We start from the raw sequence: 22407 nt of genomic DNA on the forward strand, positions 1-22407 counted from the left end.
GTGATTCTGTAGGTGTGAAAAGGTAACACAAGTGGTAGTTTGCCTCCCAGGTGCCAGGGTCCGCGATGTTTCTGGATACCCTGAAAAGGGAGGCTGGGCAGCCAGAAGGCGTGGTACATATTGGTACAAATGCGATAGGAAGAAAAAGAGAGGAGGTTCTGAAAAACGAATGCAGGAGTTAGGAAGGAAGCTGAGTAGCCAGACCTCAACGGTAGTAATCTTGGTAGTAATCTTACTAAAAAGGCAATACGGGGAGAAGAGATGAGATACGAAGGCAAGCTAGCCAAGATTAAGGAAAGGTGTAAAATCAACAGGGTTGTTATCATGGGGAACTTCAATTTCCCTAATGTAAACTGAGACCTTCTTAGTGTAAGAGGTTTAGATGGGGCAGAATTGGTTAGTTACATCCAGAAGGGTTTCTTAAGTCAACATGTAGATAGTCCAACAAGAGGAGAGGCTGAATTGGACCTTGTGTTGGGCAATGAGACCGGCCAGGTGACCAACCAGTGACCAGATCCCTTTAGTTTGAAAGTAGCTACAGATAAAGATACGAATGGACCTTGTGGGAGAAGGATAAATTGGAGCAGGTCAAATTACCAGAGCATGAGGCAGGAACTAGTGAGAGTTAATTGGGAACAGCTGTTTTTGGGCAAATCCACGTCTGACACATGGAGGATGTTTAAAGACCAACAGCACAGTACTGGACAGGTATGTTCCACTCTGAAGGAAAGACAACGATGACAAGGCGAGTGAAACTTAGACATTGGGAGAAGGGATGAATTTAGTCAAGAAGGTGAGGGAAAAAGTCAGAATCAGAATCAGGTTTACTATCAGCGGCATGTGTCGTGAAATTTGTTAACTTAGCAGTAGCAGTTCATGCAATACATATTATAGAAGAAGAAGGAAAACATAATAATAATAAATAAGTAAATCACTTTACAGTATACCTATATTGAATAGATTGAAATCATGCAAAAAGCAGAAATCATTGCATATTTAAAAAGTGAGGCAGTGTTCAGGGGTTCAATGTGCATTTAGGAAATGGACTGCAGAGGGAAGAAACTGTTCCTGAATCGCTGAGTGTGTGCCTTCAGGCTTCTGTACCTCCAACCTGATGGTAACAGTGAGAAAACGGCATGCCCTGGGTGCTGGAGTCCTTTAATAATGGTTGCTGCCTTTCTGAGATACCACTCCTTGAAGATGTCCTGGGTACTTTGTAGGCCAGTACCCAAGATGGAGCCCACTAAATTTACAACCCTCTGCAGCTTCCTTGGGAGCAGTGCAGTAGCTCCCCATACCAGACAGTGATGCAGCCTGTCAGAATGCTCTCCACAGTACATCCATAGAAGTTTTTGAGTGTATTTGTTGACATACCAAATCTCTTCAAACTCCTAATGAAGTATAGTCGCTGTCTTGCCTTCTTTATAACTGCATCGATATGTTGGGACCAGGATAGGTCCTCAGAGATCTTGACTCCCAGGAACTTGAAGCAGCTCACTCTCTCCACTTCTGATCACTCTATTATGAGGATTAGTGTGTGGTCCTTTGTCTTACCCTTCCTGAAGTCCACAATCTGCACTTTCGTCTTACTGACATTGAGTGCAAGGTTGTTGCTGTGACACGACTCCACTAGTTGGCATATCTCGCTCCTGTACGCACTTCCATCTCCTTCTGAGACTCTACCAACAATGGTTGTATCATCAGCAAATTTATAGATGGTATTTGAGTTATACCTAGCAATGGGTATATAAAGAGTAGAACAGTTGGCTAAGCACACAGCCCTGAGATGCACCAGTGTTGATCGTCAGCGAAGAAGATATGTTATTACAAACCAGCACAGATTGTGATCTTCCGTTAGGAAGTCAAGAATCCAATTGCAGAGGGAGGTACAGAGGCACAGGTTCTGTAACTTCTCAATCAGAATTATGGAAATGATGATGTCAAATGCTGAGCTATAGTCGATGAATGGCATCCTGACATAGGTGTTTGTATTGTCCTGGTGGTCTAAGGCTGTGTGAAGAGTCATTGAGATTGCATCTGCCATTCACCTATTGTGGCGATAGGCAAATTGCAATGGGTCCAGGTCCTTGCTGAGGCAGGAGTTCAGTCTAGTCACGACCAACCTCCCAAAGCATTTCATCACTGTAGATGTGAATGCTACAGGGTGATAGTCATCAAGGCAGCTCACATTATTCTTATTAGACGTTGTTATATTTGTTGCTTTTTTGAAGCAACTGGGAACTTCCACGCGTAGCAGCAAGATGTTGACAATGTCCTTGAATACTCCAGCCGGTTTGTCGGCACAAGTACCAGGTACTTGATTGGGACCTTCCAGCTTGCGAGGGTTCACCCCTTTTAAAGAAAGCCTAACATCGGCCTCTGAGACAGAAAACACAGAGTCACCGGGTGCAGCAGGGATCTTCACTGCTGTAGTTACATTCTCCCTTTCAAAGCGAGCATAGAAGGCGTTGAGTTCATCTGTAGTGATGCATCGCTGTCATTCATGTTATTGGGTTTCGCTTTGTAGGAAGTAATGTCTTGCAAACCCTGCCAGAGTAGTTGTACATCCAATGTTGCCCCCAAACTCATTCGAAATTGTCTCTTCGCCCTTGAAAAGGCCGTCCACACATCATAACTGATTTTCTGGTACAGACCTGGGTCGCCAGACTTAAATGCCACAGATCTTGCTTTCAGCAGATGACGTAACTCTTGGTTCATGCACGGCTTTTGGTTTGGGAATGTACAGTAAAACTTTTAGGCACACACTCATCTATACAGGTTTTAATGAAGTCAGTAACAACTGCAGCATACTCATCCAGATTCAAAGATGAATCGCTGAAATCAGTCCAGTCCACCGATTCAAAGCAGTCCTGTAGGTGCCCCTGTGCTTCCCTTGTCCATACATCCTTGGTCCTGACTGCTGGTGCTGCAGTCTTCAGATTCTGCCTATACTCAGGGAGTAGAAGTACAGCCAGGTGATCAGACTTCCCACAAAATGAGGGTGTGGAATAGCATGGTGGGCAGTCTTGGTGGTGTAACAGTGGTCCCGTGTGTTGTTTCCTCTGATATTGCAAGTGATCTGTAATTGTTTAGTAGTTTTTTCAGACTGGCCTGGTTAAAATTCCCCAAAATGGTGGTGAAAGTGTTAGGGTACGTTGTTTTGTGCACATTGATCCCATTGCTCAGATCATCTAAAGTCTGATTGACATTGGCCTGAGGTGGAATGTATACCATCACCAAAATGATCCTGGAAATCTCTTGTTAAAAAGGATGGTACTTAAATGCTAAATATTCCAGGTCTGGTGAGCAGAACTGGGACAGCACTGATATATTTGTGCACCAAGCAGAGTTGATCATGAGACATACTCCTTCACCTCTGCTTTTGAGAGCCTCTATAGATCTATCCTGACGATGTATGGCAAACTCATTGATCTGACCTGCTGCATCCAGTATAGAAGGGATTAATCAGGATTCCGTGAAACAAAGGACTCACGTGGTCCTAATGATTCAGCACCCTAGCTTAGGGATCATCGATTTCATTCACCAGACACTGTACGTTTATATAAAGCTGAGGAAGGTAGAATCAAACAGAGCATCTGAAGCCAGAAAAGAACTGACGAAGAGAATTAGGAAAGCCAGGAGGGGCTGTGAAATGTCCTGGATAGTAGGATTAAAGAGAATTCCAAGGCATTCGATACACAGATCAAGAGCAAGAGAATAACTAGGGAGAGGTTTGGACCCTTCAAGGAGAAGGGCAGTGGACATTTGCTTGGATGTGGAGGACGTGGGTGAGGTCCTCCATGAGTATTTTCATCAATATTTATCAAGAAGGAGAATTTGGAGGATTGGGAGATCAATGCTGCGTATTAGTATGCAAGGGTATTTTGAGGTAGAGGAGGTAATATTGGGTCTCTTAAAGGCACCAAGGTGAGGCACCAGGGCTTGATATGATATTCCCCAGTTTATTGAGAGAGGAAAGAGATGAGATTTCTGTGTCATTACCAATATCCTCATGTGCTCTTGTCATAGGTTGGGTCGTGGAGGACTGGCAGGTAAACACTTTGTCCCCTCTAGCTCTAGGCGAGGTTCTGCAGCACTGACCAGTAGTTAAATTTGTTCCATTATTCAGGACAGAAACTGGGGATTTTTTTGGAAGCTATAGATTAGTGAGTCTTATATCGGAGATAGTAAAAAAGGATCAACCATGAATGAATGGTGGAGCAGACTCAATCAGCCAAATAGTCTAATTCTGCTCCTCCATCTTATGGTCTTATGGTCTTATATCAGTGGTGGGAAGTTCCTGGACAGAATTCTTCATTTAGGGAAACCATGGCCAAATTAGGGAGAGCCCCCATGGCTTTGAGCACAACAAGTCGTGTGTTACTAACTTGATTACATTTCTTAACAGGGTGATGAGGGTGGTAGATGAATATAGAACAGTGGTTGTTGTCTGCATGTTGTTTGACAAGGTCTCTCATGGGAGGCTCATCCAGAAAATGGAGATGCATGAGATTCATGGTTAATTGGTGGTTGGATTCAAAACCAGCTTGCCTACAAAAGACAGAGAGTAGTGGTTGGAGGAACTTATTCTAGCTGGAGGTCTGTAATTTGTGGTGTTCCACAGGGACCTATTGTGGCACCTCTGCTGGTTGTGATGTATGTAAATGACTTGTACAAAAATGTAGATAGGTGGGTTAGTAATTTCAAAGGCTCACTTATCATCAAAGTTTCCAACTCTGAAATTCTTCTTCTCCAGATAGCCATGAAACCAAGAAAGAAAAGAGAGGCAGCACAGTCATCAACACCCAAATCCCCCCTCCACGTACAAAAAAAATGAACAAAAACATAACAGGCACGTCAGCCCTCAAATCCCTCTCCACCTATGCCCCCACCCATCCCCTGCACACATGAATTTTAAGAAAGATTGGGTAAGAAACACAGAATACAAAAAAAACCCATGAGACTGAAAAAAATCCACATTTCTAGTCCACGTCCAAAAACACAGAAAACCTGGGCAATGTTCTCTCTCTCCTTCACAGAGCAATCTCACCAGTGACTAAAAGGCAGTCTCCCTCTCTATGCAGAGCAATCTCACCAGCGATAAAACGGCAGGCAGGCAGTATTGCAATCTTCCTCGTCACTTTATTCGGTGAAGTGGAGTCAAACATCAGCTCACAGCCTTCTGTCCACAAGGTTCCCACATGCTGCCTCTGTCTCCCAGAGACTACACAGCACTGAAACACACAAACAATCTCCAACAGTTCCAGAATCACATTCAAGATCTAAAAACAAACGTAAGAAGCATAAAAGAAGTGAAATATATGGCTTCATGATATATGCAGAAGATGTTGACCGTAGTAGTATTGTATAGAGACACTATCTTGAATTAGAAGGTGTATGAGGATAAGAATATTGGTGGGATTGGGGATACACAGAAGACTGGCAAAGAATTCTGGATGTATATCAGTTGCAGATATGGGTGGAGAAAGGGCAGATTGAGTTTCAAGGTGATCGGTCCCTCATTGACCAAAGTGAACACCATTATGTGGAGTTGCAGAGAATGGGCAGGTTCCACGATGGGTAATCCCCTCTGTTTTCACTGAGCAGAAAGACATGAAGACTCTAAAAGTCACCTTCTCACTAAGCCTCATTGCTGTATGCCAACTCATCATTATTTGAGATACATATTGTTTTGAACTTCCATTTCAGGTTCTTCACAAGAAGACTCTGGTGACAGTGCAACATCAAAGCACAGGTAGGCTGTGTCGGCCCAGTGTTGACAATGGTGCACACTCAGCTAACCCAATGTTCTGTGTTGACATATATCGTCCAAGCCCCACCTCTTCAGTCATCGTCACAGACTCAAACAGCATGGAAACAGGCCTTTCTGCAAATCTAGTCCACACTGACCAAGATGCCCCAACCACGCTTGCCCCTTTTGCCTCCATTTGGCCCATATCCCTCTAAGCCTTTCCCATCCATGTACCTGAGAAACTGTTGTTTAAGTTCTTCTGACAGCTCATACCATATACATGTCACCCTTTGTGTAAAAAAAAAGTTGTCTTTCAAATTCCTATCAGATCTTTCCTCTCTTGTCTCAAATTTATGGCCTCCAGTTCTTGTTTCTCCAACTCTGGGGTGGAAGCATTGAGTGTATTCAGCATTTTATAGCCCCTCATGGTTTTCTGTACCTCTGTAAAATCACCCCTCAGTCACCTATGTTCTAAGGAACAAAGTTCTAGCCTGTCCAATTTCTCCCCAAACTCAGTCCCTCAGTCTTGGCAGCGTCCTCCGAAATCTTTCCATCTGCCCTATAGCAGGACAGTCAAGTCCAAGCACAACCCTCAAGTTGTGACCTCACCCGTGATCTGTACAACTTGTACAACCATGACCTGTCAACGTGTATACTCAGTTCCTGAGGCTTTATAAGGCTTTGGTCATACCACACTTGGTATATTGTGAATAGTGTTGTGTACCTTATCAATAAACGATTGTGCTGGCATTCGAGAAGCTCCAGAAGAGTTTCACGAGTATGACCCCAGGAATGAAAGAGTTAATGTATAATGAGTGTTTGATTGCTCTGGGCCTGTACCCCCTGGTGTTTAGAATATTAAAGGATGATCTCATTGAAACCTGTTGAATTTTCAAATGCCTTAATAGAGTGGATGTGGAGAGGATATTTCCAGTAGCTGGGGACTGTTGGACCAGAGGGCACAGCAATGGAATAGGAGATGAGGAGGAATTTCTTGAGTCAGAGGGTGGTGAATCTGTGAAACTCATTGCCACTGACATCTGTCCAGTCCAAGCCATTGGGAATATTTAAAGCGGAGGTTGATAGGTCTTGATTAATGAAGCATCCAAGGTTCTGAGGAGGTCAGAAGGATGGGGTTGAGAGTGATAGTAAATCAGCCATAGTGGAATTGATGGGCCAAATTGCCTAATTCTGCTCCCATGACTTATTGCCTGACTGATGAAGGCCAGCATACTGAAAGCTGTCTTCATCACCCTGTCTATCTGTAACTAAACTTTCATTGAGCTATATCTATATATTCCAATGTCCCTCTGTTCTACCATACATCTCTGTACCCAACTGTTCACTCTGGAACTGCTACCTGGATTTGACTTTCCAAAACACAAAACCTCACACTTCTCCATATTAAACTCCATCTGCTATTCCTCAGCCCATTTACTCAGCTGATTAAGATCTTCTGTTACTTATCATAACCATGTTCACTGTCCACTATAACATCTATTTTAGTAACATCTGCATACCTACTAATTATACCTTGTATATTCTGCTCCATATCAATGATATGTATGACAAATAGCACTGGGACCAACTGGAGAACACCACTACTTATAGTCTTCAGTCCAAGAAACAACCTTCCATCATCACCCTTAGATTCCTACCACCAAGTAAATTGCATATCCAATCATCGACATCTCAAATAGGAGGGAGGAGAAGATGGCGGTGCGATGCAGCTTGCAGCGACCTCTCCGGTGAATGATATTTGTTATCTATCAAGTAGGGTGCTGTGCACAATCCTGATTTGATGGAAGCAGACGTGAGAGCACGGAGGAGCAGCTGGTGAAACTGCTGAAATGCCTGTTTCACTGCCGCTGCCACTGTGTGATCCAGGATCTCCGGAGGGGAAGGCCCCGAGTCCTCGGCTTTGCTTGTTGCTCGGCGGCTGGGGCGGGTTCGAAGCGCTTGGCAGAGCTGGCGCTCGGTGCTCGGTGTCAGAGGGCTGGTTGGAGGCTCGAAGTTTTCGGACAGACTCAGAGTCGGTTGCGGTCAGGTGCTTCAAAATCATCGGCAAGATTACGGCACTTCCGTCTGCGTGAGATGAAGGAGCTATCGGGACTTGAGACTGTTTTTATTGTGCACATGGTCTGCTCTTTATCAAATTACGATATTGTTTTGCACTGTTGTAACTATATGTTATATTGATGTGGTTTTGTCAGTTTTTAGTCTTGGTTTTCCTGTGTTTCTGTGATATCTTTATGGAGGAATATTGCATTGTTCTTAATGCATGCATTTCTAAATGACAATAAACGAGGACTGAGTGTCTTCATAATCTAATCTAATAATCTAATCCATAGATACCATGTGATGTAACTTTCCAGAGCAGCCAGCCATGTGGAACCTTATGAAGGGCCTTACTGAAGTCCATATAATCCACTGCCTACCCTCATTAACTTTATGATCACCACATCGAAAATCTTTTTGCTTTGTAAAATTTTTAATATATTATCTCCTGTGCACAAAGCCTCACTGAGTACCCCCAATCAACCTCTGTCTTTCCAGAAAACGTTCCAGTAACTTACCTACACAGATCTAAGGCTCACTGGTCTTAATTTCTGAGGTTTTCCCCTGCCGCCTGTCTTAAATAAGGCACAACATTGCCCACTCTCTAGTCTTCTGGCACTTCAAACCTGGCTACAGTATATGATACAGAAACCATAGCCAAAGCTCCCATAGTTTATTTTCTAGCTTACATCAGAGTTCTTGGAGATAAGTGGTCAGACTCTGGAGATTTGCCACCTTGATCCCTAAACAAATCCAGCAAGTATTCTCACTCAAGTTACTCTTTTGCTTGTCATCTACTTATAAATTAACTTCAAGAAAATTGTAAAGTTACCTTGTGTGCCCCTTTTGCCCACCTGATTTCCCTGTGGAGTACACTCCTGCATCCCCTCTTCCACCTGAGGGATTCATTTGATCCAGCTGCTCCATGCCTCCTTTTTCCTGCCCAGCCTCAATGTCCCTCATCATCCAGGGCGTCCTTCTCTTACCAGCCTGGCAATTCTCTCTAACAGGGACATTCAGACCTCAAGCTCCCTCACCTTTTAAAATCATTGACTTGCTTGTGGTTTCTTTGCTTGCAATCAACTCACTCCAATCAATCTTTCCAATACCATCTCATACCATCATGCCATCAAAATTCCGAGGATTGTGTGCATGCTATGTTGGTGCCAGAATGTGTGGCAGCTCTTGCGGGCTGCCCCCAGTACATCCTTGGGTTTGTTGGTTATTAACGGAAGTGACACATTTAACTGTATGTATCCATGTATATATGATAAATAAATCTATATTTGAAATTCACCTCATGCCAATTTCAAAAGGAGCCTGTGGACCTGATCTGTTCCTGTCTGTAACTATGTTAAGTGTGGATTGGGATAAAATGCTTTCTGGCAAAGGTGTACTTGATAAGTGGGATGCCTTCAAAAGTGAAATTTTGAGAGTACAAAGTTTGTATGTTTGTCAAAATAAAAGGTTTAGGGACCCTTGGTTTTGAAGAAATATTGAGGCTCTGGCTGAGAGGAAAAGGAGGCACATAGCAGGTATAGGCAAAAAGGTGCAAATGAGGTATTAGAGGAACATAAGAAATGCAAGAGAACATATGGGAAAGAAATCAGGAGGACTAAAAGAAAGCATAAGGTTGCTCTTTGAGACAAGGTGTATGAGAGATGTTACCAGGATGAAGGCAAGGCAGTAGATGTTGTCTACATGACATTAGCAAGGAATTTGACAAGGTCTTACATGGGAGGTTCATCTGGAAAGTTCAGTTGCTTGGCACTCAAGCTGAGGTAGTAAATTAGATTAGACATTGACTTTGTGGGAGAAGATAGAGAGTGGTAATGGACGGCTGCCTTGCTGTCTAAAGGCCTATGAGTAGCAGTGTGCCGCAAGGATCGGCACTGAGTCCATTGTTGTTTGTCATCTATGTCAACGATCGGCAAATCTGGGATGACACCAAGCTTGGGTGTGTAGTGGACAGTGAGGTATACTATCAGAGGTTGCAATGTGATCTGATAAGCTGGAAAAATGGCAGATGGAATTTAATGCAGACATGTGTGAGGGTAGATCTTACACAGTGAATAGTAGGGCACTGAGGAGTGTGATAAAACAAAGGTTCTGGGAATACAGGTCCATAATTCATTGAAAGTGGTTTTACAGGTAGATAGGGTTGTAAAAAAAATACTTTTGGCACATTGGCCTTCCTAGATCAAATTACTGAACACAGGAGTTGGGATGTCATGTTGAAGTTGTATAAGACGTTGCTGAGGCCTGATTTGGAGTATTGTGTGCATTTTTAATCATATACCTACAGCAAGGATGTAAATAATATTGAAAGAGTATTTCACAAGGATGTTGCTTGCACTGGAGGATCTGAGTTATAAGGAAAGATTGAACAGGTTAAACTTTATTCCTTGGAACGTAGACGACTGAAGGGAGGTTTGATAAAGGTATACAAAATTATGAGGTGTATGCATAGGGTAAATGCAAGCAGACATTTGCACTGAGGTTATATGAGACTGCAACCAGAGGTCATGAGTTAAGGGTGAAAGGTGAAATGTTTAAGGGGAACGTGAGGGGGGAACTTCTTCACTCAGAGTGGTGAGAGTGTGAAATAAGCTGCCAGCACAAGTGGTGGATACGTTTTCTGTGACTCTTTCATGAATACACACAACAAATTTCACCCCATCTCCCCATCTAAGCCCTTAACGGCACAGCAGTCCCAGTCCATGTTAGGGAAGATAAAATCCCCAACTGTGACAACCACATTATTCATACAACTCTCCATAATCTCCCTGCATGTTTGTTTTCCTCATTCCAGTCCACCATTTGGAAAACCTATAGTACAATCCTGACAATATAAATTATCCCTTTCTTATTCCTCAGCCCCACCCAGAAATCTTCACTCGATGATCCTTCAGGAAAATCATCTCTGACTGTTGCCTCGATATCCTCAATCGAAATTTTTTTTTCATTTTTTTTCCCTGTTATTTGAAGAGAGGGGGAAGTATGAGTGTGAGGCAGCTTGTTGTTCTCGGTGCCGGATGTGGGAGGTCGTGGAGTCTCCCAGCCTCACGGATATCTACATCTGGGTCAAGTGTGTCAAGATGCAGCTCCTAAGAGGCAGTATTAGGGAACTGGAGCTGCAGCTCGATGACCTTCGTCTTGTCAGGGACAGTGAGGAGTTGGTAGAGAGGAGTTACAGGCAGGTGGTCACACCAGGGCCACAGGAGGCAGACAAGGGGGTCACGGCTAGGAGGGGGAAGAGGAAGAGCCAGGTAATAGAGAGTACCCCTGTGGCTGTACCCCTTGACAATAAGTACTCCTGTTTGAGTACTGTTGGGGGGGGACAGCATACCTGGGGGAAGCGACAGTGGCCATGCCTCCGGCACAGAGTCCAGCCCTGTAGCTAAGAAGGATAGGGAAATGAAGAGGAGGGCAGTAGTAATAGGGGACTCAATAGTTAGGGGGTCAGATAGATGATTCTGTGGATGAAGTCCGGAGACCCGGATGGTAACTTGCCTCCCTGGTGCCAGGTTCCAGGATGTTTCTGATCGCATCGAAGAGATCCTGAAGTGGGAGGGAAAGGAGCCTGAGGTCGTGGCAGCCCTCCGGTGAAAATGATATCGTATCCGTTAAATAAGGGCCATGGACAATTCTGATTTGATGGAGACAGACGTGCAAGCACAAAGGAACATCTGGAGAAATTTCTGAAACGCCAGTTCGCTGCTGTCATTAATGCACGATCGAGAATCTTCTGGATGGAAGGCCTCAAAATCCCTGGCTTTGCCTGCTGTTGGCATCTGAGATTGAGGTCGAATCGCTTGGATAGAGACGGTGCTCGGTACTCAGTGTCGGAGAGCTGATCGGAGGCTCGAAGTTTTCAGACGACTCAGAGTCGGACTGTAATCGGGAATGGTAGGGAGAATTTTTCTTCGTTCTCCCGTCTGCGTGAGATGTGGGACATTTGAGAGACTTTGAACTTTTACTGTGCTCATGGACTGTTCTTCATCAAGTTATGGTATTGTTGCACTGTTGTAACTATATGTTATAATTATGTGATTTTGTTAGTTTTTTCAGTCTTGGTCTGTCCTGTGTTTTGTGATATCACACTGGAGGAAATATTGTATCATTTCTTAATGCATGCATTACTAAATGACAATAAAAGAGGACTGCGTGTCTTCATAACATATAGGTACCAATGACATAGGTTGGAAAAGGGGAGAGGTCCTCTCGGGATTACTTCCTGTGCTATGTGATAGTGGGAGTAGGAATGCAATGAGATGTAGGATAAATGCGTGGCTGAAGGATTAGAGCAGGGGGCAGGGATTCGTGTTTTTGGATCATTGGGACCAGTATTGGCGCAGGGGTGACCTAGAAACATAGAAACACAGAAAATAGGTGCAGGAGTAGGCCATTCGGCCCTTCGAGCCTGCACTGCCATTCAGTATGATCATGGCTGATCATCCAACTCAGAACCCTGTACCTGCCTTCTCTCCATACCCCCTGAACCCTTTAGCCACAAGGGCCATATCTAACTCCCTCTTAAATATAGCCAATGAACTGGCCTCAACTGCTTCCTGTGGCAGAGAATTCCACAGATTCACCACTCTCTGTGTGAAGAAGTTTTTCCTGATCTCGGTCCTAAAAGGCTTCCCCTTTATCCTCAAACTGTGACCCCTCGTTCTGGACTTCCCCAACATCGGGAACAATCTTCCTGCATCTAGCCTGTCCAATCCCTTTAGGATTTTATATGTTTCAATAAGATCCCCCCTCAATCTTCTAAATTCCAACTAGTATAAGCCTAGTTGATCCAGTCTTTCCTCATATGAAAGTCCTGCCATCCCAGGAATCAATCTGGTGAACCTTCTTTGTACTCCTTCTATGGCAAGGATGTCTTTCCTCAGATTAGGGGACCAAAGCTGCACACAATACTCCAGGTGTGGTCTCACCAAGGCCTTGTACAACTGCAGTAGTACCTCCCTGATCCTGTACTCGAATCCTCTTGTTATAAATGCCAGCATATCATTCGTCTTTTTCACTGCCTGCTGTACCTGCATGCCCACTTTCAATGACTGGTGTATAATGACACCCAGGTCTTGTTGCACCTCCCCTTTTCCTAATCGGCCACCATTCAGATAATAAGCAACACACATAAAAGTTGCTGGTGAACGTAGCAGGCCAGGTAGCATCTCTAGGAAGAGGTGCAGTTGATGTTTCAGGCCGAGACCCTTCGTCAGGACTAACTGAAGGAAGAGTGAGTAAGGGATTTGAAAGTTGGAGGGGGAGGGGGAGATCCAAAATGATAGGAGAAGACAGGAGGGGGAGGGATAGAGCCAAGAGCTGAACAGGTGATAGGCAAAAGGGATACGAGAGAATCATGGGACAGGAGGTCCGGGAAGAAAGATGGGGGGGGGGACCCAGAGGATGGGCAAGGGGTATATTCAGAGGGACAGAGGGAGAAAAAGGAGAGTGAGAGAAAGAATGTGTGTATAAAAATAAGTAACAGATGGGGTACGAGGAGGAGGTGGGGCCTTAGCGGAAGTTAGAGAAGTTGATGTTCATGCCATCAGATTGGAGGCTACCCAGACGGAATATAAGGTGTTGTTCCTCCAACCTGAGTGTGGCTTCATCTTTACAGTAGAGGAGGCCGTGGATAGACATGTCAGAATGGGAATGGGATGTGGAATTAAAATGTGTGGCCACTGGGAGATCCTGCTTTCTCTGACAGAGCGTAGATGTTCAGCAAAGCGGTCTCCCAGTCTATGTCGGGCCTCGCCAATATATAAAAGGCCACATCGGGAGCACCGGACGCAGTATATCACCCCAGTCGACTCACAGGTGAAGTGTTGCCTCACCTAGAAGGACTGTTTGGGGCCCTGAATGGTGGTAAGGGAGGAAGTGTAAGGGTATGTGTAGCACTTGTTCCGCTTACACGGATAAGTGTCAGGAGGGAGATCAGTGGGGAGGGATGGGGGGCCGAATGGACAAGGGAGTTGCGTAGGGACCAATCCCTGCAGAATGCGGGGGGGGGAGGGAAAGATGTGCTTAGTGGTGAGATCCTGTTGGAGGTGGCGGAAGTTACGGAGAACCTTTTGCCTATCACCTGTCCAGCTCTTGGCTCTATCCCTCCCCCTCCTGTCTTCTCCTATCATTTTGGATCTCCCCCTCCCCCTCCAACTTTCAAATCCCTTACTCACTCTTCCTTCAGTTAGTCCTGACGAAGGGTCTCGGCCTGAAACGTCAACTGCACCTCTTCCTAGAGATGCTGCCTGGCCTGCTACGTTCACCAGCAACTTTGATGTGTGTTGCTTGAATTTCCAGCATCTGCAGAATTCCTGTTGTTTGCGTTTAAATTCAGATAATAATCTGTTTTCCTGTTTTTGCCACCAAAGTGGATAACCTCACATTTATCCACATTAAATTGCATCTGCCATGAATTTGCCCACTCACCTAACCTATCGAAGTCACCCTGCATCCTTTTAGCATCCTCCTCACAGGTAACACTGCCACCCAGCTTCGTGTCATCCGCAAACTTGGAGATGCTGCATTTAATTCCCTCATCCAAGTCATTAATATATATTGTAAACAACGGGAGACCCAGCACTGAGCCTTGCGGTACCCCACTAGTCACTGCCTGCCATTCTGAAAAGGTCCTGTTTATTCCCACTCTTTGCTTCCTGTCTGCCAACCAATTCTCTATCCACATCAATACCTTACCCCCAACACTGTGTGCTTTAAGTTTGCACACTAATCTCCTGTGTGGGACCTTGTCAAAAGCCTTTTGAAAATTCAAATATACCACATCCACTGGTTCTCCCCTATCCACTCCACTAGTTACATCCTCAAAAATTTCTATGAGATTCGTCAGACATGATTTTCCTTTCAAAATCCATGCTGACTTTGTCCAATGATTTCACCCCTTTCCAAATGTGCTGTTATCACATCTTAGATAACTGACTCTAGCATTTTCCCCACCACCGATGTTAGGCTAACCGGTCTATAATTCTCCAGTTTCTCTCTCCCTCCTTTTTTAAAAAGTGGGGTTACATTAGCCATCCTCTAATCCTCAGGAACTAGTCCAGAATCTAAATAGTTTTGAAAAATTATCATGAATGCATCCACTATTTCTTGGGCTACTTCCTTAAGCACTCTGGGATGCAGACCATCTGGCCTTGGGGATTTATCTGCCTTTAATCCCTTCAATTTACCTAACACCACTTCCCTACTAACATCTATTTCCCTCGGTTCCTCCATCTCACTGGACCCTCTGTCCCCTACTATTTCCGGAAGATTATTTATGTCTTCCTTAGTGAAGACAGAACCTAAGTAATTATTCAATTGGTCTACCATGTCCTTGCTCCCCATAATCAATCCACCTGTTTCTGTCTGTAGGGGACCTACATTTGTCCTAACCAATCTTTTTTTTTTCTTTTCACATATCTATAAAAGCTTTTACAGTCAGTTTTTATGTTCCCTGCCAGTTTTTTCTCATAATCTTTTTTCCCTTTCCTAATTAAGCCTTTTGTCCTCCTCTGCTGGACTCTGAATTTCTCCCAGTCCTCAGATGAGCCACTTTTTCTGGCTAATTTGTATGCTTCTTCTTTGGAATTGATAGTATCCCTAATTTCCCTTGTTAGCCACGGGTGCACTACCTTCCCTGATTTATTCTTTTGCCAAACTGGGATGAACAATTGTTGTAGTTCATCCATGCGATCTTTAAATGCTTGCCACTGCATATCCACCATCAACCCTTTAAGTGTCATTTGCCAGTCTATCTTAGCTAATTCACGTCTCATACCTTCAAAGTTACCCTTCTTTAAGTTCAGAAACTTTGGTTCTAAATTAACTATGTCACTCTCCATCTTAGTGAAGAATTCCACTATATTATGTTCACTCTTACCCAAGGGGCCTCTCACGACAAGATTGCTAATTAATCCTTCCTCATTGCTCATTACCCAGTCTAGAATAGCCTGCTCTCTAGTTGGTTCCTCGACATGTTGGTTCAAAAAAGCATCCCGCATACATTCCAAGAAATCCTCTTCCTCAGCACCCTTACCAATTTGGGTCACCCAATCTACATGTAGATTGAAGTCACCCATTATAATTGCTGTTCCTTTATTGCACGCATTTCTAATTTCCTATTTAGTACTATCCCCAACCTCATTACTACTGTTAGGTGGCCTGTACACAATTCCCACCAGCGTTTTCTGCCCCTTAGTGTTATGCAACTCTACCCATATCGATTCCACATCCTCCTGGCTAGTGTCCTTCCTTTCTATTGCGTTAATCTTCTCTCTAACCAGTAATGCTACCCCACCTCCTTTTCTTTCATGTCTATCCCTGTATAAAGGGGATGGGTTGTACTTGAATCGTAAGGGGACGAATATCCTGGCAGAGACACTTGCGAGGGCTACTGAGGTGACTTTAAACTAAAATGGTTGGGGGGAGGGAATCAAGCTAAGGAGACTAAGAGAGGGGAGGTTGATGTAGGGGAAAATGAAGAAAAAGATAACAAAGTTTGCTCCATTAAGGATAAACAGAGAGTGGGAGGTGGAGAGTTTCTTAAATGCATCTATTTTAATGCTAGGAGCATTGTAAGAAAGGTGGATGAGCTTAGAGCACGGATTGATACCTGGAAATATGATGTTGTAGCTATTAGTGAAACGTGGTTGCAGGAGGAGTGTGATTGGCAACTAAATATTCCAGGATTTTGTTGCTTCAGGTGTGATAGAATAGGAGGGGCAAGAGGGGGTGGTATTGCATTGCTTGTCAGAGAATATATAACAGCAGTGCTCTGGCAGGATAGATTAATGGACTCATCTGGGAGGCTATTTGGGTGGAATTGAGGAATAGGAAAGGTGTTGTGACCCTTATAGGAGTATATTATAGACCACCTAATGGGGACAGAGAACTGGAGGAGCAAATTTGTAAGGAGATAGCAGATATTTGTAGTAAGCACAAGGTTGTGATTGTGGGAGATTTTAATTTTCCACACATAGACTGGGAAGCCTATTCTGTAAAAGGGCTGGATGGTTTGGAGTTTGTCAAATGCATGCAAGTTGGCTTTTTGGAGCAATACAGAGGTACCAATTAGAGAAGGGGCAGTGTTGGATCTCCTGTTAGGGAATGAGACAGGGCAGGGCAGGGGAGGTATGTGCTGGGGAGCACTTCGGGTCAAGTGATCACAATACCATTAGTTTCAGTGTAATTATGGAGAAGGATAGAACTGGACCAAGAATTGAAATTTTTGATTGGAGAAAGGCTAACTTTGAGGAGATGTGAAAGGATTTAGAAGGAGTGGATTGGGATAATTTGTTTTATGGGAAGGATAGAATAGAGAAATGGAGGTCATTTAAAGGTGAAATTTTGAGGGTTCAGAATCTGTATGCTCCTGTTAGGTTGAAAGGAAAGGTTAAAAGTTTGAGGGAGCCATGGTTTTCAAGGGATATTGGAAACTTGGTTCAGAAAAAGAGAGGGATCTTCAGTAAATATAGGCAGCTTGGAGTTAATAAGGTACCTGAGGAATATAAAGAATATAAAAAGAATCTTAAGAAAGAAATTAGAAAAGCTAAAAGAAGATATGAGGCTGTTTTGGCAAGTAAGATGAAAATACATCCAAAGAGTTTCTACAGTTATGTTAGTGGCAAAAGGATAGTGAGGGATAAAATTGGTCCCTTGGAGAATCAGAGTGGACGGCTATGTGCGGAGCCAAAAGAGATGGGGGAGATTTTGAACAATTTCTTTTCTTCGGTATTCACTAAGGCGAAGGACATTGAATTGTGTAAGGTAAAGGAAACAAGAAGGGTAGTTATGGAAAGTATGACAATTAAAGAAGAGGAAGTACTGGCGCTTTTAAGGAATATAAAAGTGGATAAGTCTCCGGGTCCGGACAGATATTCCCTAGGACCTTGAGGGAAGTTAGTGTAGAAATAGCAGGGGCTCTGACAAAAATATTTCAAATGTCGTTAGAAATGGGGATGGTGCTGGAGGATTGGCATATTGCTCATGTGGTTCCATTGTTTAAAAAGGGTTCTAAGAGTAAACCTGGCAATTATCGGCCTGTGAATTTGACATCAGTGATGGGTAAGTTGATGGAAAGTATTCTTAGAGATGGTATATATAATTATCTGGATAGACAGAGTCTGATTAGGAATAGTCAAAATGGATTTGTGCGTGGAAGGTCATGTTTGACAAATCTTATTGAATTTTTTGATGAGGTTACTAAGAAAGTTAATGAGTGTAAAGCTGTGAATGTTGTTTATATGGACTTCAGTAAGGCCTTCGACAAAGTTCCACACGAAAGTATAGTTAGGAAGGTTCAATCGTTAGGCTTTAGTATGGAAGTAGTGAAATGGATTCAGCAGTGGCTAGATGGAAGACGCCAGAGAGTAGTGGTGGATAACTGTGTGTCAGGTTGGAGTATGGTGTGTAGCGGTGTGCCTCAGGGATCTGTACTGGGTCCAATGTTGTTTGTCATATATATTAATGATCTGGATGATGGGGTGGTGAATTGGATTAGTAAGTATGCAGATGATACTAAGATAGGTGGTGTTGTGGATGATGAGGTAGGTTTTCAAAGCTTGCAGAGAGATTTAGGCCAGTTAGAAGAGTGGGCTGAAAGATGGCAGATGGAGTTTAATGTTGAAAAATGTGAGGTGCTACATTTTGGTAGGACTAATCAAAATAGGACATACATGGTAAATGGTAGGGCATTGAAGAATGCTGTAGAACAGAGGGATCTAGGAATAATGGTGCACAGTTCCCTGAAGGTGGAATCTCATGTGGGTAAGGTGGTGAAGAAAGCTTTTGGTATGCTGGCCTTTATTAATCAAAGCATTGAGTATAGGAGTTGGGATGTACTGTTGAAATTGTATAAGGCATTGGTGAGGCCAAATTTGGAGTATTGTGTACAGTTCTGGTCACCGAATTATAGGAACGATGTCAATAAAATTGAGAGAGTACAGAGGAGGTTTACTAAAACGTTGCCTGGGTTTCATCTCCTAAGTTACAGAGAAAGGTTGAACAAGTTAGGTCTTTATTCTTTGGAGCATAGAAGGTTGAGGGGGGACTTCATAGAGGTGTTTGAAATTATGAAGCGGATTGATAGAGTTGACGTGGATAGGCTTTTTCCATTGAGATTGCGGAAGTTTCAAACAAGAGGACATGAGTTGAGAGTTAAAGGGCAAAAGTTTAGGGGTAACATGAGGGGGAACTTCTTTACACAGAGAGTGGTAGTTGTGTGGAACGAGCTTCCAGCAGAAGTGGTTGAGGCAGGTTCACTGTTGTTATTTAAAGTTAAATTGGATAGATATATGGACAGGAAAGGAATGGAGGGTTATGGGCTGAGAGCAGGTCAGTGGGACTAGGTGAGAGTAAGAGATCGGCACGGACTAGAAGGGCCAAGATGGCCTGTTTCCGTGCTGTAATTGTTATATGGTTATATGGTTAATAGAACTCCCTCTCAGAAATTCTTGGCTCTGAGATGAGAATAGAGCTGCCGTGTGTTTATATCTTCAAGCTGTCATTGAGACCTTGGTCTTGAAATGCAAAAAGATTAATGACTCTTTTTAACCTTCCATTTCAGAATTTTCAAAGGACAGCTGCTTTCACTAGCCAATGATGGATGAGAGGTAGGCTCCCTTAATTGTGGTTTGTGACCCCAACTGGACAGAGTGAAATGTGATGATTTCTTTAACCCGTTTCACTGAGGCAGCTGATGCTCTCCCTCCCTGGTCTTTGGCAGGAACATGGAGACTCTGAGGAACTACCTGGTGAACTACAACCCTCCCAAGAGCGATGTGGACAGAATACACATCCTGTTGTTCAGCATGCTGGGGTCTGAGGAATCATCTGTTATCAATGTTTTCTTCTCGGCTCTGGATGCAGATTCATCAACCAGCACTCGTGTCCCAATGGGAGACAATCCCAATTTTCCCAAACAGGTATCCACACTATTGTTCATTTAATATAAACTCACAAACTTTATATATTGCTGGCCAGGCTGTGTTCACTGTCTATTCCTCGTCTCCCTGATGTACCCGAACAGTACCATAACCTGTCACTCCAATCTATTGGCTGGAAAGCATCTCGGGACGTCCTGAGGCTGGGAAAGTTGACAGTTAAGTGCAAGTCCCTGATATCAGTGAATAATTATCTGGGACACATGGGGTCTGACTGGATGAGGACAGCAGGTTTCACTCACAAATGGACAGAACTGGACGGTTTGGATATTTGCACTAAACAACAGCCTCACACTCACTCTCTCCGAGTCCAGATAGAACAAGGAACATAGAACAGTACTGCACAGGAACAGGCCCTTCGGCCCACATTGTTGTACTGAACCAATTAAATTAGTCATCAAATGGCCAACAACTAATCTCTTGTGCCTGGAGGGTTTTAAAATGACGACGCAGTGAAAAGTCTGTTTTGCTGAGCTCAGCACCGCAACACTGATAATTTCACATATAAACCTATCCACTTTTTTTCTAATTCTCAAGTGTTGGATTTAATGACATGAACATTGATGGGTATTTTTTTCTGAGCTGCTTCAACACCATGCCATCAAAAGGCCGCCAAGATGAGCTGCCAGAGCATTCGCCCAGGGCTGAGGAGCTATGCTAACACGTTGGACCCTGTTTTTTGACAAGTAATTCAGGAAGTTACAGAGAACATATCCAAAATGGTGGACGAGAAGCTGGCTCCACTCTCTCTAACACTCCAGAACACACACTGGAGCTTAAAAATCTTGATACAAGAACGACTGAAGCCGAGGGTCGATCTGCACGGTAGAAACTGTAACTGATCAGGCCCAAAGCCGTATCCGGGTGCTAGAAAAGCAAGCTCAAAGCCTGTCTGACTATATCAATGATCTTAGGAGAAAGAATATACGAATCATCGGTCTACCTGAAGGTACAGAAGTTTTTTGAGGGCTGACTGCCTAATTTCCTTGATTTGGAAACCAAGTCTGGATGATTTAAAGTGGAAAGAGCTCACCGTACGCTGGCTCCAAAACCAGGCCCAGGCCAATGCCCTCAATCCGTCTTCGTGCAGTTCCATAATTTCGGTGATAAGCAAAGAGTGCTGGAGGCTTCGAGGCGTCATGGGACTGATGCTCAGGCTTTAATATGTGAGGGATCCAGGCTTATGTTTTCTTAAGATTTTTCAGCAGCGGTTATTCGGAAGCGCAGGTAAAGAAGCAGCTGAGAGAATCCAGAATCCAGTACCTTATGCTATACCCAGCAGCGATGAAAATCACCTACCACGGGACCACCAAGATATTTGATTCTCCTGGCAAAGCTAAAACTTTTGTGGACATGTTGGGCTGAAGAATGTATACAGTATATGGTGTAGACCTGGTTATGGATGATAACATGCTTGATGGTTGCTTTATTTTACCTTTTCATTACTCGACAGCAAGCTATCTTATAGGATGGTAACGTGTTTGTTTTAATTAATACAGTTTCATTATTGGTTTAAATTAACAGTGCTGCTCAAGCCTGAAGGAGTTTAAAAATGATAGTAACAAATGGGTGGATTGATAAATTATGTCCTATTTTCATTTTGACTATGTTAAATACCGTATTGGCAGTGGGGCAGAATATGGGGTGCTAGAAGGTTCAGATATTCCCTTTAAGTGTGGGGTAAGTCCTCTTGTTCAGCGCTGTTGGCGCTTGGTTTTTTTATTTACTTAATGCTGCTCAGCTGATCTTAAGTCGGGTTTCTTCTCCTCCGGAGTCACATGATTGTTGTAAAGGGTTATGACCACTAATATATTAAAATGGTCCACTTGGAATATTAAGGGGAATCATTCACCAATCAAGAGAATGAAAATCTTATGTTATGTACTGCTGGGGTCATTTTTGCTGTGGACTGTCATTTTAAGGCACAAGAAAGAACTGAGACAAATTTTTGGATTTCTGCTGAGAGAGAGAGAGGGGCAAAGTCTGCCCTTCAGCTCGTGTTTACACTTTTACAAGGACACTAACTACTGCTGTCAGCTTTTGGGTTGCCATGGAAAAGGATAGAGTTGTTCAACATGAACACCTTGTTAAAAAGAAAGAGAGAGAGAGGTGAAGACTGCTCACAGTTTGGTGATACTTTCTGCAAGGATACTGGCAGCTTCCCAGTTCTTACAGAGAGAGAAGGGAGGAGCTGCTTGATGGACAGCTGGTGTTCAGCACGGTGAGATAAATAGAAGGGCAGCTGTTAGACCTACAGACACATGGTTTTGGACACTGAATGAGCTTTGTTGTGCCCACAGAAAAGGTGGGTTTTGGAGGATCGATCAGGCAGATCGATCAGTGTCTCTCGCAGTGTGAAAAGGGTGTGAGCGGTGGGGTGTTATGCGTGTGTCCAACCCTCGCCTAGGTTGATAATTCCACCACAGAAGAATGGTCCTCTTTGGTGTGGTCACAGTCGGTGACTTCTAAAGGATGTTGGAGGACAACCGGAAGATCGACGGTGTCAACTCACCTGAAGACTCAAATCTCTCCCTCTCTCTGTCTCTCCATCCCTACTCAACTCAATAGCACAAACTGAACTGAACTTTACTCATCATCGTAAGACTATCTATTTACCCCTAGGTGTGAAGAAGCTTGGTTTTC

This window comes from Mobula birostris, chromosome 8 (assembly GCF_030028105.1).
Source record: "Mobula birostris isolate sMobBir1 chromosome 8, sMobBir1.hap1, whole genome shotgun sequence".
NCBI lineage: Eukaryota > Metazoa > Chordata > Chondrichthyes > Myliobatiformes > Myliobatidae > Mobula > Mobula birostris.